Source organism: Bubalus kerabau, chromosome 9, assembly GCF_029407905.1.
Source record: "Bubalus kerabau isolate K-KA32 ecotype Philippines breed swamp buffalo chromosome 9, PCC_UOA_SB_1v2, whole genome shotgun sequence".
NCBI lineage: Eukaryota > Metazoa > Chordata > Mammalia > Artiodactyla > Bovidae > Bubalus > Bubalus kerabau.
In genome coordinates, this window is record NC_073632.1 from 44,608,257 (window position 1) to 44,623,403 (window position 15,147).

The 15,147-nt window shown below is 39.5% G+C and overlaps 1 long non-coding RNA gene across 14 annotated transcripts in view; it reads left to right on the forward strand.

Moving 5' to 3' along the window:
• Nucleotides 1-15,147, forward strand: part of LOC129619788 (uncharacterized) — a 287,036-nt gene that overhangs the window by 2,586 nt on the left and 269,303 nt on the right. For 12 of the 14 annotated variants that reach the window (XR_008698114.1, XR_008698115.1, XR_008698113.1 and 9 more), the window contains exon 2: nt 9,263-9,330. The exons of the other annotated variants lie outside the window; for them this stretch is intronic. This is a non-coding gene — a long non-coding RNA (uncharacterized LOC129619788). The remainder of the gene's footprint in view (nt 1-9,262; nt 9,331-15,147) is intronic. 14 annotated transcript variants of the gene reach the window in all.

Genomic DNA, 15,147 nt, shown 5'->3' on the forward strand with positions numbered 1-15,147 from the left:
CCTGGGTTCTTTAGTGTGACCTCTACTAATCCCTTAAATGTGACCCTTCAATGACCTGATGGTGGCAGGGGGTCGCTCATCTGGGGAGGTGATGCACACTGAATTGGGTGTCAGGCCTGGCACTGTGGGTCAGATAGACTGTGGTGTAAAAGCAGCTCTTTTTCTGTCCCTCTGCCTCCGGTTCCTCAGCTAGAATCAAGACAGGTGTATTAGATGATCTTTTTATGAGATTTAGTGACTGAATTGTTGAATTGTTCTTCTAGGGCTGCTATAACAGTGAACCACAGACTAGGCAGCTCACACAATGAAAATACATTTTCTCACGGTTCTCGTAGTCCTGGAGGCTGGTAGTCTGGATCAAGGTGTTGGCTGGGTTGGTTCCTTCTAAGGGCTGTGAAGGAAAGGGTCTCTTCCAGGCTTGCGGTTGGCCTCTTCTCCCTGTCTCTTCACATCCTCTCCCCTCTATGTGTGTCTCTGTGTGCAAACTTCTCCCTTATATGAAGATACTAGTCCTACTGCAGTAGAGCTCACTCTAGTGACCTCGCTTTATTTCGTAATCAAGATAAAAGGTGGTTTTTTTGTGTAAAACCCTCTGTCTATATAACATCCCCTTCTAAGGTGTACTTGAAGTTAGGACTTCAATGTATGAATTTGGAGGGGATACAATTCAACCTATGACAGTGATCTTTTGGGTCTCCTTTATGTTGGATGATTTTAGGTGTTAGATAATTGTTCAACTTTCCCCTAGATGTCATGAATGATTTTGAGACTTTCCTACATGAGCTGGAGCACTGGTTCCTAAGGCGCTGAGCAGAAATGACCTGTCTTTGGCAGGTCTCTGCAGTGGCCAGAGGAGACTTGTCAGGAAAGCCATTCCTCACCCCACAGAGAAAAGGGACTGTCCTTTGGGAAATCCCAGACAGGGCAGTCAGGAGGGCAGCAGTCCTCATCTCCAGAGGCAAACTGAGAAAATCTTCCCCCTAGGAAGTCTGTTTCAGCTTGGCTCAGACTCTCTATGCTGGGGAGAGGCACAGGGTAATCACTAATGAGCAATTTTCCCAGCCCAGGGGAGGGTCCTGGTCCCACCTGACCCACGCCCTTGCAGCCCCACCTTAGACACACGGAGCCAAGCAAGCCTTCAGTTCAGGAGAGGAGCGCCATTGTGGAGCCAACTAGCTTTCACAAGCTTACCCTGGATTTCAACAGTAAATCTGGGTGTTCTCATAGTGTGTTATTTACTCTATGGCACTTTATCTGTGTTTATAAACCATCTACTTGGTTTTCCTGCCAACTTCAGTGTGGTATAATTGAAATTAAAAAAGAAAGAAATGAAGTGCCAAAGTCTGAAACTGTCATCTGTAAAACAGAATTTAGTCAGGCCAGCTGACTAAGCTAAAATATGTACAATCTGACGTACAACAATTATTTTAAAATAATTTAAAAACAAAATCCAAATGAGAGTGTCCTCAAAATACCAAGGAATTTTGAACATTTGAGAGACAAAAAATACACAAAATCTCAAAATGACTTTGATTTCATTGTTTCCTTGCTACTTTAGATAGTTACCACAATCTATGAAATGTGAACAACAAAAAGTTATCTAAAATTATATTACAATGAGGTAAAAAGCAATTTAAAATCTATTTGGAACTGTGAATTTTCACCTTCTAAATTTTTACATCAAAATTGTATCTAAATCTCTGTTGGGCGTGCTATTTTTCCCTCCCATAAATAAGATGTCACTCTGCTTTGTGACGAGCTTCTTTCACTTGGTTTTTTCCTAAAGTGAGTTCAATGATTTTGTTCTCATTGGGGCTCCGCATAGTCTGGAATCCAGCTTGATCTTCTACTTCATTTCATAGCTTTTACTTTTGTGTCAGCTTCTGGGACTATTGTTTTTTTAAGTATATATGTTTATTTTCATGCTTTGTTTTTATATTACTCACCAAAAAGGTAGCTGTCATTTACATATCCAGTCATCTCTTTTTTACATCTTTCTAATGTTCATCTCCTTTTCTGCAACTCTACTTTACTTGTTACCCGCTCCAGTTTTTGTCTGACCTAGATACCTCAGTTGTAAGCGCTTCAGGGTAAGGCTCCCGTCACTTGGTATTTTGTAAGGTATTCCAGAAACTTCTTACCTGACTTTGAGTAATCATGATATGCAAACCGCTATAATTCAATTATGAATCTGTGAATGACAATATATCCTGCTGATAACATTTCAGATAACAGCTTGGTTAGGGTGTGGTTAAATAGTACAGATAGTTAGAGGTGGGGAAAGGATTAAGCCACAGGAAAGTTGGACATAAATTTATTGAAAGTGTAAAGGAACTCAAGGGCTTCTCTGGTGGCTCAGTGGTAAAGAATTTGCTTGACATAAGAGACGGGAGTTTGGTCCCTGGGTCAGGAAGATGCCCCGGAAGCGGGCATGGCAACCCACTCCAGTATTATTGCCTGGAGAATCCCATGGACAAAGAAGCCTGATGGGCTACAGTCCACAGACTCCCAAGGTGTCAGCATGACTGAAGCAATTGAGTGTGCACGCATGCAAGGAAATCCAAACCTCTTGCAATGTGGCGATTAGTGCCAAAGAGAAGTTGTGGGTAAACTCTCAAGCCCTGGACAGGACTTGTGCTTTAAGAGACACATGGAATGGGCTAAATGAGAACATAAGAAAGCCCATGGCTGCTCATTTGGGCATGTTGGAAACCAGAAAAGAAAAACTATTCCTCAGGTACAGAAAAAATGACTTTTTAAAAAATATGGTGGTAATATACTGCCCTGCTTGAAAACTGATCTGACTAGTCTGTGACCCAAGTGAACTTTCTTTCCTGTCTCTATATTGTTATGGCTATGATCACCACATCTCCTAGGAGCTTGAAAAGTGACAAATCAGAAATTTGGAGATATTCCTCTAGGGTGAGGTCACTTCTGGTCACTTCCTCATGGGCTTTATTAAATCAACTGAACAGCTATCCTCAAAATCCCCATTAGGTATCTGGGGACCAGTATTTATAACTATCAAAAGATGTCATCTTCTCTTTTGAAAAACAAAGCAAGATAAAGCCATAGAAAATTTGGAAAAATTACAGAGTTAAAGAAACTAATGTTTATGAGGCTTCCCTTATAGCTCAGTTGGTAAAGAATCAGTCTGCAATGCAGGAGACCTGGGTTCAATTCCTGGATTGGGACGATCCCCTGGAGAAGGAAGTGGCAACCCATTCTAGTATTCTTGCTTGGAGAATCCCATGGACAGAAGAGCCTGTCAGGCTACAGTCCATGGGGTCGCAAGAGTTGGACACAATTTAGCAACTAAACCACCAACCACCAGTGTTTATGAGAAAATGAAAGCCCTCCTCATAGAGATCACCCATGGGTTCTGTGGCTTCTGAAAGCCACTTCCTGGCTATTGCCTCAGGGGTACTGCTGCAGTCATCCCCTGGGAGCGTGGTAGGGCATGTGGATCTCCATCAAATGCCCATGGCTGGGAGGGCTTAAGTATAAAAGAGCTGTTCAGACACTGGGGCTAGGATGCCAAGGCACGACTTTGCATCGTGTTATTTGGCTGTGTAAGTGCTCCTGAATCTCAGTCTCTCCCAAGGCTCTCAAGCTCATGAGGAATTAAAGGGGTGACAGCACAGAGTCTGGAAAGGCTATCACCAGGGCTGACTTAGACAGTAGAAGAGCTCTCATAGTACCAGCTGACCATCTGGAGGGGAATGTTGGCAGCCTCTCTGGAGGTCTGGGGAAGATCTCTCTGGAGGAATAAGAAGACATAAAGGTGGCCAGATTAAGGATATAAACTTTCCAGCTTTGCTGGCAAGCGCTCTGAGGTGACAGGATTGAATGAGATTCACTAAACAGATCTGGCAAATTTCTATGGTGCTAGGCCACTTTCACGGACTCGATGGACATGAGTCTGAGTGAACTCCGGGAGTTGGTGATGGACAGGGAAGCCTGGTGTGCTGTGATTCATGGGGTCGCAAAGAGTTGGACACAACTGAGCGACTGAACTAAACTGAACTGAAAATAAAAATAATGTAGGATGTTGTGGACAGAATGTTTACATGCACCCCAAGTTAATATGTTGAAATCCTAACCCCGGGGTGATGGTATTAGGAGGTGGGGGCCCTTGGGAGGTAGTTAGGTCATGAGGGTGAAGCTCTTATGAATGGTGTTACTGCCTTTATGAGAAGAAGGCTTTCTTCTCTCTCTGCTCTGCCATATGATGATATGTATGAGAAGACAGCCACCTGCAAGCCAGAAAGAGGGCTCTTAACAGGTCTGCTGGCACCTTGATCTTTGATTTCCTGGACTCTAGACCTGTAAGAAATAATATTTATGTTTAAACCACCCAGTCTGAACTAAGACATAGAGAATGCCCAGAACCTTGTGGGAGAATGTCCTTTTGGGTAGTTCACAAAAAGATGAAAAGCTAAATATCTTTGGAGAAAAAATGAGCTTGAATTAGTATCAGAATTTGTATAAAGAATAAAACCAAGGAAACCATGATTTAAAATCTTCTTGTTTATTGTCTTTGTTGGAATCTTTCCTATTACCTAAAAAGTTCCCTAATTAATCAATCAGAAATTTATAGTCTGAGAACATTTCATGGGATTAGTAGTTTTGTAATTGTTTCTGACTCAGTTTGTACGTAGTGTATATATAAACTATAGCACAAGAGTGTCAAACAATGGAACAGTTTTCTCTCACTATAATCAGGCTTTTCTCTCTCATATCAAAATTGCTGATTTAAAAATTTTTTATTGCCAGCTTCAAGGTTGCTTGTTACATAATTTCTTATGAAATAAGCCACAGAGCTCAGTTGGTATTACTTTATGTCTTTGATGTGAAATCTGAGGAGGTATAGTTTAAAATTCTCAGTTATAACTGTTAAAATTGAGATTAAAGTCACTGACCTCCAGGTGACCAAATAAAAATGATTAAAATTAGTTGTATTAAAATATATTACTCAGTTCAGTTGCTCAGTCATGTCCGACTCTTTGCGACCCCATGAATCATAGCACGCCAGGCCTCCCTGTCCATCACCAACTCCTGGCGTTCACTCAAACTAATGTCCGTCAAGTCCGTGATGCCATCCAGCCATCTCATCCTCTGTTGTCCCCTTCTTCTCCTGCCCCCAATACCTCCCAGCATCGGGGTCTTTTCCAATGAGTCAACTCTTCGCATGAGGTGGCCAAAGTATTGGAGTTTCAGCTTTAGCATCACTCCTTCCAGTGAACACCCAGGACTGATCTCCTTTAGAATGGACTGGTTGGATCTCCTTGCAGTCCAAGGGACTTGCAAGAGTCTTCTCCAACACCACAGTTCAAAAGCATCAATTCTTTGGGGCTCAGCTTTTCACAGTCCAACTCTTACATCCATACATGACCACAGGAAAAACCATAGCCTTGACTAGACGGACCTTTGCTGGCGAAGTAACATCTCTGCTTTTTAATATGCTATCTAGGTTGGTCATAACTTTCCTTCCAAGGAGTAAGAGTCTTTTAATTTCATGGCTGCAATCACCATCTGCAGTGATTTTGGAGCCCCCAAAAATATATTACTAAGAACAATTTAAATACAAAGCTGTTAACAATTTCTGCTAGCTCAGTTTCTAAACAAGATAGTTTGAAATTTTTGATGATTGTGACATCTTTTAAAATTTAAGGAGAACTTAGTACATAGGATTGTTACCTATTAATAAATTGTAAACCTATTTGAAATTTATATGGTTTGTGGTTGAAAGATAAGCTTTCTTGTGCATTTTTTTACTTAAAGCAGTTCCATAGATGTTTCTAAAAGAACTCAAAGTAGTACTATTTATCCCACAACTTTCTTATTTTCTTTGTGTACACCTGGTGTTAGATTGGGCAGAGTTTAGAATATCAAAGCTTAGGAATTCAAATAACACAGGAGGTTTAAGTATTGAAATGATGCTTATTTGCAAGATTGTCATCTTTGCAGGTGACATATCCTAAAGGTACAAGTAGATGTTTATGTAGATAAATATGGATGTACATATACATGCAATTACATAGATTTTTTTCTTTATATAATTTGCATTTTGTTTTTTAATTCTCTCAACGCGTGTTGTGAACCTGATCACACTCCACCTCCACTGCCTGCCCTGTGCTCCCCTTCCTTCCCTGGGATTCCATGTAGTGTAAAGCATGTAAGAGTTGAGGAAGATTTGGGGGCTACATTTGGTGATGTATCCTTGGGGTAAATCCATTATGTCAGTTGTACAGAACAAGCAACCTTCCCACATTTCCTTTAATATCAATAGCTTATTCAGGGGTCTAGATGCCATAAATATGTATTTGCTAGCTTTGTCCAGCAGGAAGCCTTCCCTGATAAGGCTTACCCCATAAAAATAGCTCATTCTTTTACATCACATCAGCACTTAGAGTTTCAAGTAGGATTTAATTTTTTTTCTGATTGCCATTTTTCAACCATTTTTTCCTCTACTACTTCCCCCAAAATGTTCATTTCAAGGTTACCTACTGTTGAAATTCTTGTCACCAGATCTAATAAACACTTGTCAATCACTATCTTATCTGTTTACAAGTCGTCAACATTGTGATCACTCACTCTGTTCCCTGGGCTCCACCATTCAGTGTTTGTTTACCTCTTACTCACACAGGTAGTCCTTTTTCTTCAACCTTTCCATACCCGGTTGCCTCTGAAACCTGCTCTTCATTCAAAATCTGCCGTCTTGTTTAGTGAGAGGACCCATCCACCCCAGATGATATGGATAGTAGGGTACTATTATCTGCAGATAAGACAGTTAGATGCACCTGAATCCAAAACCCGTCTTTGCCTTTTTGGATTCTCTCATGAAAATTATGTCTCTGACTCTAAACTTCTTCATCTGAGGTTGAAGTGGTAACAATTATGTCATAGAATTACTATGAAGATTAAGTAATAATCTCATAGGATTATTATTGTACATATTAATGATATGTACAACTGGCATGATGCCTAGAACATAGAAAACTTTTACTTAGTGTTAGGCTGTTCTTAATTTTTTCCTAATTGCTTTAGCCAGAAGTCGCCCTGGACCATTTTCTCCTACAATTAAACTCCATCTTACAACTGTTCACAAAGTACTATTGATTCAACCTTCTAAAATCTTCTAGAATTTATTACCTCCATATTCTCATGGTTTATTTATTGACTGTATCATTGCCACAGTTTCCCTGATCCACTTACAGCCAAGATAAAGTTTTAAAATGCGAATCTAATCTTGGCTGGGCCCAAATTAAGTTCTGTGGCTCTCTGTAGAGTTCACAGTCAAGTCTACCTCCACGGTGTGGTGGAGGGACAACTTTCCACTGTCCCTTTCGAGTTAAGTCCTGCTATTTCCCCCAACAAATCACACCTGGATTTTCTTAAGTCTCCAACTGTCTTTACCTTCCCGTGTGTGGTTGTACCTTAGACTCTTCTTCCCATTCTCCTTTGAGTCATCTGGTTATCCTCCAGACTTGCCTTAAAGGTAACTCAGGCTTTATCTCCTCCAGGAAGACATCCTGATGAGCCAGCCTGGTTTAAGTGCCCTTTCTTCCTCTGTGGTTGCCATTGTCATGTGCATAGTATGGCCATGGCATGAATTACAGTATTTTTTTCCTCATGACTCAATTTCCATTTCCCCACTAGCCTGGAAACCCCTTGGGAACGTGTTAAATCTCCTGGATATAATATATACCTTATACATACTATGTCTCAGTATGTGTGTTTTGAATGAATGGAATGTTGAGTAATTTATTATAATAGAGTAAAACTTGAATGAATGAATGAATGATTGGATGAATGGATTAATGAATGACTTGAATCTTCAGAATGGGCCAGACTGGCAGGCATTCAGTTTTTTTCATAAGTAGTTTTCAACACCTTTTGCCCTTTTCTATCTGCCTAACTTTTGCCTTCCTCTGCTGAGTTAAGTACCCAAACTTTGAATCCCTTTAACACCCCATACATGTCTCTGTATTAATACTTGCCAGCATGTTCTTAACAAAAGATTGAACTAAATTAATCTCAGGGTCATTACTCAATAGAATCCAGAGTCTAGACTCATCAGTGAACTCTGATGGCCTTGTCTGATTTATCAACTATGCATTGTGGATATTATTATTAACCCTATTTAAAGATGAAGAAATTACTTAAAGTGGTGAAGTGACTTACTCGAGCTTATAGACTTCTGCAGTGGCAGAACTAAGATTTAATTTCCAAATGCCATGCTATTCTAGACTCCTTCTAAGAGTCAAAAACAAAGAAGAGATACATTTTATTTATTTCAGTTTTTACTTGTGTGAAAGCTGCTGCATCTAAATCAATTGTAGTCTAATTTCTGGTCCTTAACTAATATTTGAAGTTCTCTGTAGACATTTTGGACTAATGTTATTATTTCTTTTAACAAACACAAATCAGTTGAGCCACTTCCTTCTTGTGTATGGTCAGTGAGGAGAAAGAAAAGAAATGGATTACAAAGTTTTACTCACATTTTGTTGGTTTATGGGCTATTTCATATTGTTATCTACAATAATAAATGTAGTATGTATGGTGATTTCTGAGATAGTTATATTCAAACGTTGTGATTGACAACAGAAGAAAAACTCAAATATCAGATCAGATCAGATCAGATCAGTCGCTCAGTCGTGTCTGACTCTGCTAAAATTGTTTCACCTGAGCTGTTGTTAGGGCATAGCCGAGAAATAACTTTTTTCCTTCTTATTTCCCACCCCCTTTTTTCTTTCATTAAACCTTTGTTTCAGATCCCTGTTTCTTCCATATAGAAGGGAGGCTTCTAGACAAGGCCTTGGTTGGGTAGTTAATGACCTCACCTGGACAAGTTCCCACCTTATCTTTTATGTCTTTTGTGTACACTAGACAAATAAAACAGATGAGGAAGAATATTTTGAGCCAAAGAACACAGTGCAGTTGGAAATTCTTGCCTCATGTAGCCATAGCCATGTTTATTGTTGTTCTAGATAATAGATACTAAAACACAGGCTGGAAGATAGGGAGCCCTAAACATACCACCCTCTTTCTCACGTCCACACCTTTGGTCCTGCTGAGATTGCTCCATGGACTACCCTCTTCTCTGCCTCTTGAGTGAGGAGAAGTTCATCTTTAAAACCTTAGCTCTCCAGCAAACCCTTTTAGGTCTGCCTCTTCTAAGCACATTTTGGGTCTAGCTCAGAGGTAACCACCATATTGAATAATAACCATCTCCTTGCACATTTGTCTTATCTACTAGGTTGGGAGCGCCTTGGGAGCAATAGATTGTGATTATTTCACAACCAGATCCTGAAAGCCAAGCTCTGGGTAAGCCAGACACATAGTAGTCACTCATATGTTTGCTGAATAAATGTGAAGTCTGGTCCTTAATCTGAGATGATGTAATATTTGCAGCCATTGACTCAGATGATAAAATCCTAAGCCGATCAATTAGGCAATGTTAAGAAAAATGACTAAGGTTCTTTGTAGTTCCCAAAGTATATTGAATGCAGTTATTTTAAAGACCAGGTAAACATTTTGATTGAAATATGTTAGCTCTGTAGAGGGAGTTGGAGGTAGAATGGCATAATGGCTAAGAATGTGCCCTTTGAAATCAATATACCTGGGTTGAAAAACAAGTTTTGGTGCTTACTAGACCTGTGACATTGAACCTCTTTCTTGCATCAGTTCCATTGTTTGTAAAATGAGTACAATAATGTCCACCTCACAGTGTTAATTACAGCATGTCAGTAAAACTCTCCCCATGGTTCTCAGCACATGGTAAGCAGTGGATACATGGTCTCTGTTATTAGTGGACCATGTGCTCCTAGGCACAGCTTTGCTGTAGAGTTGTGGGATTTTGGTCCAACAGTTATGTTTGTTTTCAAATGTTCCCTGATATGTAACTTGTTTGCAGGTGTTAGGATCTGACCTTAGCCTCCTGCCAACTTTGAGCCCAATTTTATAGATGACCTTAAGTCTCACAGAATGACAGGGGACCCAGTTTGAGTGAGAATTGGCATTTTAAGGACAGGCTTTTTCACCCTCCTCCTTCCCTTTCCACTCACTTCTCTCCTGTCTCTTTCCTATTGCAAGACTTTCCTCATAATGCTTGAAGAAAAAGATGGGAGCATATATAGATGACCATTTACTCATCCAAACTCTGTTCTAGACATAAGTCTTGTGTCCTAGGGGCCTGAACTGGGTACAGGATTGAAGCCCCAGGAGCTTCTAAAGTTGAAGTGTGTAGAGCAGAAATTGATAGAGACAACCAAGTAGAAAGTTGAACTAGGGTATCAATTCAAAAGTATTGTGTCTACCAGCAGAATTCTGCTGTGAGGTAACATGATGGAAACTGGGGAAAGCAGAACTGAGAAATAGGGTTAAAGGAGGACAGAAAAGAACATATGGAGATATTCCCTGACTCATGGAGCAAAACCCCCAACAGGTAGCATGGAATAATGGAAAGGTCAGAGGCCTTGAGCCCGGACAGGCTGTAGGAGCCTAAGGCATTCCTCTAGCCTGTTCAAGCCTCATTTGTTACATCTGTAACAGGGAGACACTAGTGATTGTCATATTGTTTTCCTGAGAAGATTCAGGAAAAAGGAGTACCTAAACTATCCAGGCTTTTTCAGGTACTCAGCCCTCAGGCTTGGTTTTGACAGTGGAGGGAACCACCAAGCTACTAATATCAACAGAGATATAAGGGGAAAACCAGGCTTTCCACTTCTGTAGTCTCCAGTTATCCCTTCTGATCCAAGTTTATAAAGACAGAGGATGGAAAATCAGATGAAGCATTGTTGATGTTTAAGAAGAGGATGCCAATGAGCTTAGAATCTGTATTTGTTATGGACAGCTAACTGGATGATTGGTTCTGATTGGGTGCTGCTGACGTCAGCACCCAATTGCTAACTCAATTCCTGCCTCTAATTTGGAAAAATGGTGAATGTGGAGTCCTAGAAAACATTTCCCCAGGATAAAGCTACTTTCTCCTTAGAGATCCAGTGCCCACTTTTCTGATGGAATGAGACACCCCTAGTTTGCCTAAACTCTTTCGGAGAAACCATGCAGTTTGGTATTTACTCTAATTTCCTCGATGTACAGGAATGACCATGATAAGTCACAAGTATTTGATCAAAGTATACTGAGCATGTATTTGTTTGAAAATGTAGTTGAGTACTTTGGATAAATGGCTGTAATTACATAGCATAGCATTATATAGATGATAATGTGAAATTCAGATGCTACTGATTGTATTTAATAGTGTTTAACTCCTTTCTTGGGAATAAATTTAGTTTGCTTCAACCTAATTGAGGACACTTGATTGAGGTGCTTGCTGTGACTGACTTAGTGCTCAACTAGGGGCATATGGAAAAAAGCCAAAGAAAACTGATAGTCAACAATAAGTTCCCTGGATTTGGATTTGTGTGTGTTTCACACAGCATTAGATTTTTTTTTAATTTTCTGAAAACTGCTTTTACATTAGTCCTTCATTTTTTAAACTTTTATAAATATCAGTGGCTAAAAATAGAAAGAGGAAATGGATATTGATAAATAAGAAATGCTCTTGATTCTTGAGAAACATGTTTTCTTATTTCTTGCTTGCATTTCCAAAGTTACCTGCCAGGCTATAATTATTGCGATCTTTATATATGGGAAGGATCTCACATGAGAGAAACAATAAAATGAGAATATTTTATGATCAAAATTCAGCACAGTTCTTTAAACTTACTGTTTTCCACTGAGTCCTGCAGTAGACATGATAGTGAGTTAAGAGAAAAACATTTAAAAAATGTGTTCTCCACACCTTTTCCCTAAGCGGGTTGTTTGGCTACTTTTGTATCCTGATTCATTTCCCATTTTCCCACAATTTTACATACTTGAGTGCTGAATCTCTCTCTGCTTTTTGTTGTCTTTCTAGCATCAGATAACTGTCCTAAATCAATAATTTGTTTTCATCAGAAACAATTTCCTTCCATAAAGAAAATATCATTGAGGCATAATTATTAGAATAAGCCTCCTTAATACAACTATGGGGAGAACTATGGAGACTCTGAGACTTAAGATATGTGTTTGAGTCTCGACCCGGCCATTCTTTTGTGACCACTCTTGTGATCTTGGGAAAGAGACATTTTTTTCTGAACCTCTGGTTTCTTATCCATGAAATGGGATGATGGTACTTTACAGTGATTATAAAAACTAGATGAAATAATGTCACAAAAGCAGAACTGCTTGTAAATTCCAGCTGAAAACCTTTTAGATTTTTAGATCTCTACTAAACTACAGGGACAGTGTCTCCATCTTTTTTATCCTCAGCATCTAGCAATTGAGCAGGCATACAGGAGGCCCACAGAAATGTCTGTGGAAGGAGTTATTGATATTTTCACAGGTGCCTGCTTCATGTTAAGGCTTCTTTAAACATCTGTGAACTCCTCTGGGACCAAAGTTGAAGTTACCAGGATGTTTCTCACAAATCCTAACACTGTTCCTGGCATACCGGCAGTTGTCTCCTGAGGATTTCAGAATGAAAGAGCAGGGGCCGTGCTGGCTGCACACTCTGCTTCTGAGGGAAGTAAAATCTACCATGTCATATATATTTGGCCATTCTTTGTAACTATATCATTGAGCAGAGAAGTCTTTAAACTTCTCTAATGACATGGAAAACTAGACAAGCATAATGAAAGAATCATGCATAACACTGGGAATGATAAATAATCCCAAAGAGATCACAGATGTTCTATCATAAGTACTTTAATAAACTTCATAAAGCTGTTTCCAAATAAAAGCATATCCTCCAATGGCAGTAATTAGAATCTGTAATAGAACCAAACAAAGAATTAGAAGAGATCATTTACTGTGAATAAACACACTACATTTGCTCACCTGCATTTTCTACAGCTTTGTAAAAGACACATGAGTCAGGGTCATGACATAAGAGAACACTGTGCTGTATTCTTAAAACTCGACCCTGTATAATGGACTAGAGATAGAGCTTCTCCTTCTTATCCTGCCATTACTTTATAAAGTGAAGAAAAGTGAATCAATTAATGCCTGTGTGCCTTAATTTCCTAAACTCTAAATTGAGTATTATATTTGCCTTATCTGTCTCTCAGGGTGGCTATGAGGATTAAATGAAGGAATATAACAGATTGCTGGGAAATAAACATAAAAATCTCTTTATCCAGGCATTTTGTGATGATTCTATCTATAGCAATCGCCCATTATTGATACAAGTCTATATGGTTTCTTTCATAATCTTCAGTGAAGATATTCCAATTGCCAAAGCCTTCAATTTCAGTTTCTGTGTTTTCTCTCCTAAAGACCATGTTGTTTCAGTTGTTATAACTTTTTATAATATTTATTTGTCTGGCTGTGCTGGGTCTTCGTTGCAGTGCAGCATCTGGGATCTTTAACTGTGGCATGTGGAATCTTTAGCTGCAGCATAGGAACTCTTAGTTGAGGCATGTGGGATCTGGTTCCCTGACCAGGGACCAAACCCAGGACCCCTGTATTGGGAGTGCAGAGTCTTAGCCACTGATCACCAGAGAAGTCCCCCAGTGTTATAATTTTTATAAATCTATTGTGAAAATCACCCCCTCAGCTGATAGCTAACACTTGTGAAAGTTGGAGCTTTAGCAGTTGAAAACCGTAATAATAATGTTTGTCTAGTTTTTTTAGTAACCCTTATGTAAAGTTTTCAATCTCTTGCCAAAAAATGTGACTGTCTTGTTCATTACTTTATCATCATTTTGTAGCATAAGGCTGGGCATAAGTCTCTGCCTAATCAATATTTATGAAATAAATGAATGATTCTACTGTATTATTGAGAGATTTCTCCAACGCAATTTTTGAATTTGTTTTTCAATTGGAGTGTAATTGCTTTACAATGCTACGTTAGTTTCTGCTGTACAACAACATGAATCAGCTATATGTATACATATATCCCCTCCCTCTGGAACCTCCCTCCCGCCCTCCCCCCTTTTACCTCTCTAGGTTATCACAGAACACCGAGCTGAGCTCCCTGTGTCATGCAGCAGCTCCCACTAGCCATCTGTTTTACACATGGTTAGTGTGTATATGTCAATGCTACTCTCTCAGTTCATCCCATCCTCTCCTTTCCCTGCCATGTCCACAAGTCTCTTCTTTGCATCTGAAGCACACTACTGGTTTCTTTGAAAAATTAACAGTTAGGAAGAAAAATGTTTTGTGTAGATGTGATCAGCCATCAGATAAATACTCAAATTATTAGGTTAAGAACCATATACATGAGCTGCTAATTTGAGGGATATTGTCCGAGCTCAGGCTCATGTAGGTTAAGAACCATATACATGAGCTGCTAATTTGAGGAGTATTGTCTGAGCTCAGGCTCCTTGTGGACAGGAGCTGAAATCCAGTGACATCAGATGGCACGATGGCTCACAGGTGGAGTTGTTTCAGCTCACAAAAGCTACTACTTTTTCTTTATTTGCAGTTACATTTTCAAAAAGACTTAAGAAATGTGTTTCTACATTAAATGGATTTTTGATGTGTCTTCATTTATTCAACACATATTCAAATGCCTTTTATTTATCAGGAGTTGGGATACATGTTCAAGGAGACAAAGAAAGACCTGCCCTTGGGGGTCTTATTGTAAACCAATGATGCAGACAAATAAGCAAGTATGACTTTTTTGATAAGGACTAAGGGAATGCATAACAGGATCACCTTAGAGATTAGGGTAGGAGAGAGGATCAAAATAAACTTTCTAGAGAGATGCTGTCTAAGCAGAAAATGGAGGGAAAAAATTGCCAGGTGGCATGAAAAGTGAACACATAGTAGGGCTGGTCCATGAAGTTGGGGTAGGTGAGTTGGGCAATAAATACTTTATAGAAGTCACTTGGGATAGGTCACACAGGACCTTGAAAGCAGTGTAAGAGTTTGGAGTTTATCATAAGACTAACATCGTTTCTTGTAGGAATTGAAGCAGGAAAGTGATCAGATCAAATTAGTTCTTTAAAGATTCTTTCAGCAGGCAGTGCAGATAATGGATTGGAGGCTGAGACTAAAGAGAAGGCCGTTATAGACATCCAGAAGAGAGGATTAAGATTTGAACTGGGTTACTAGTGGTGTTGATGGAAAGAAGCAGACGAGTCTGAGAAAGCTCAA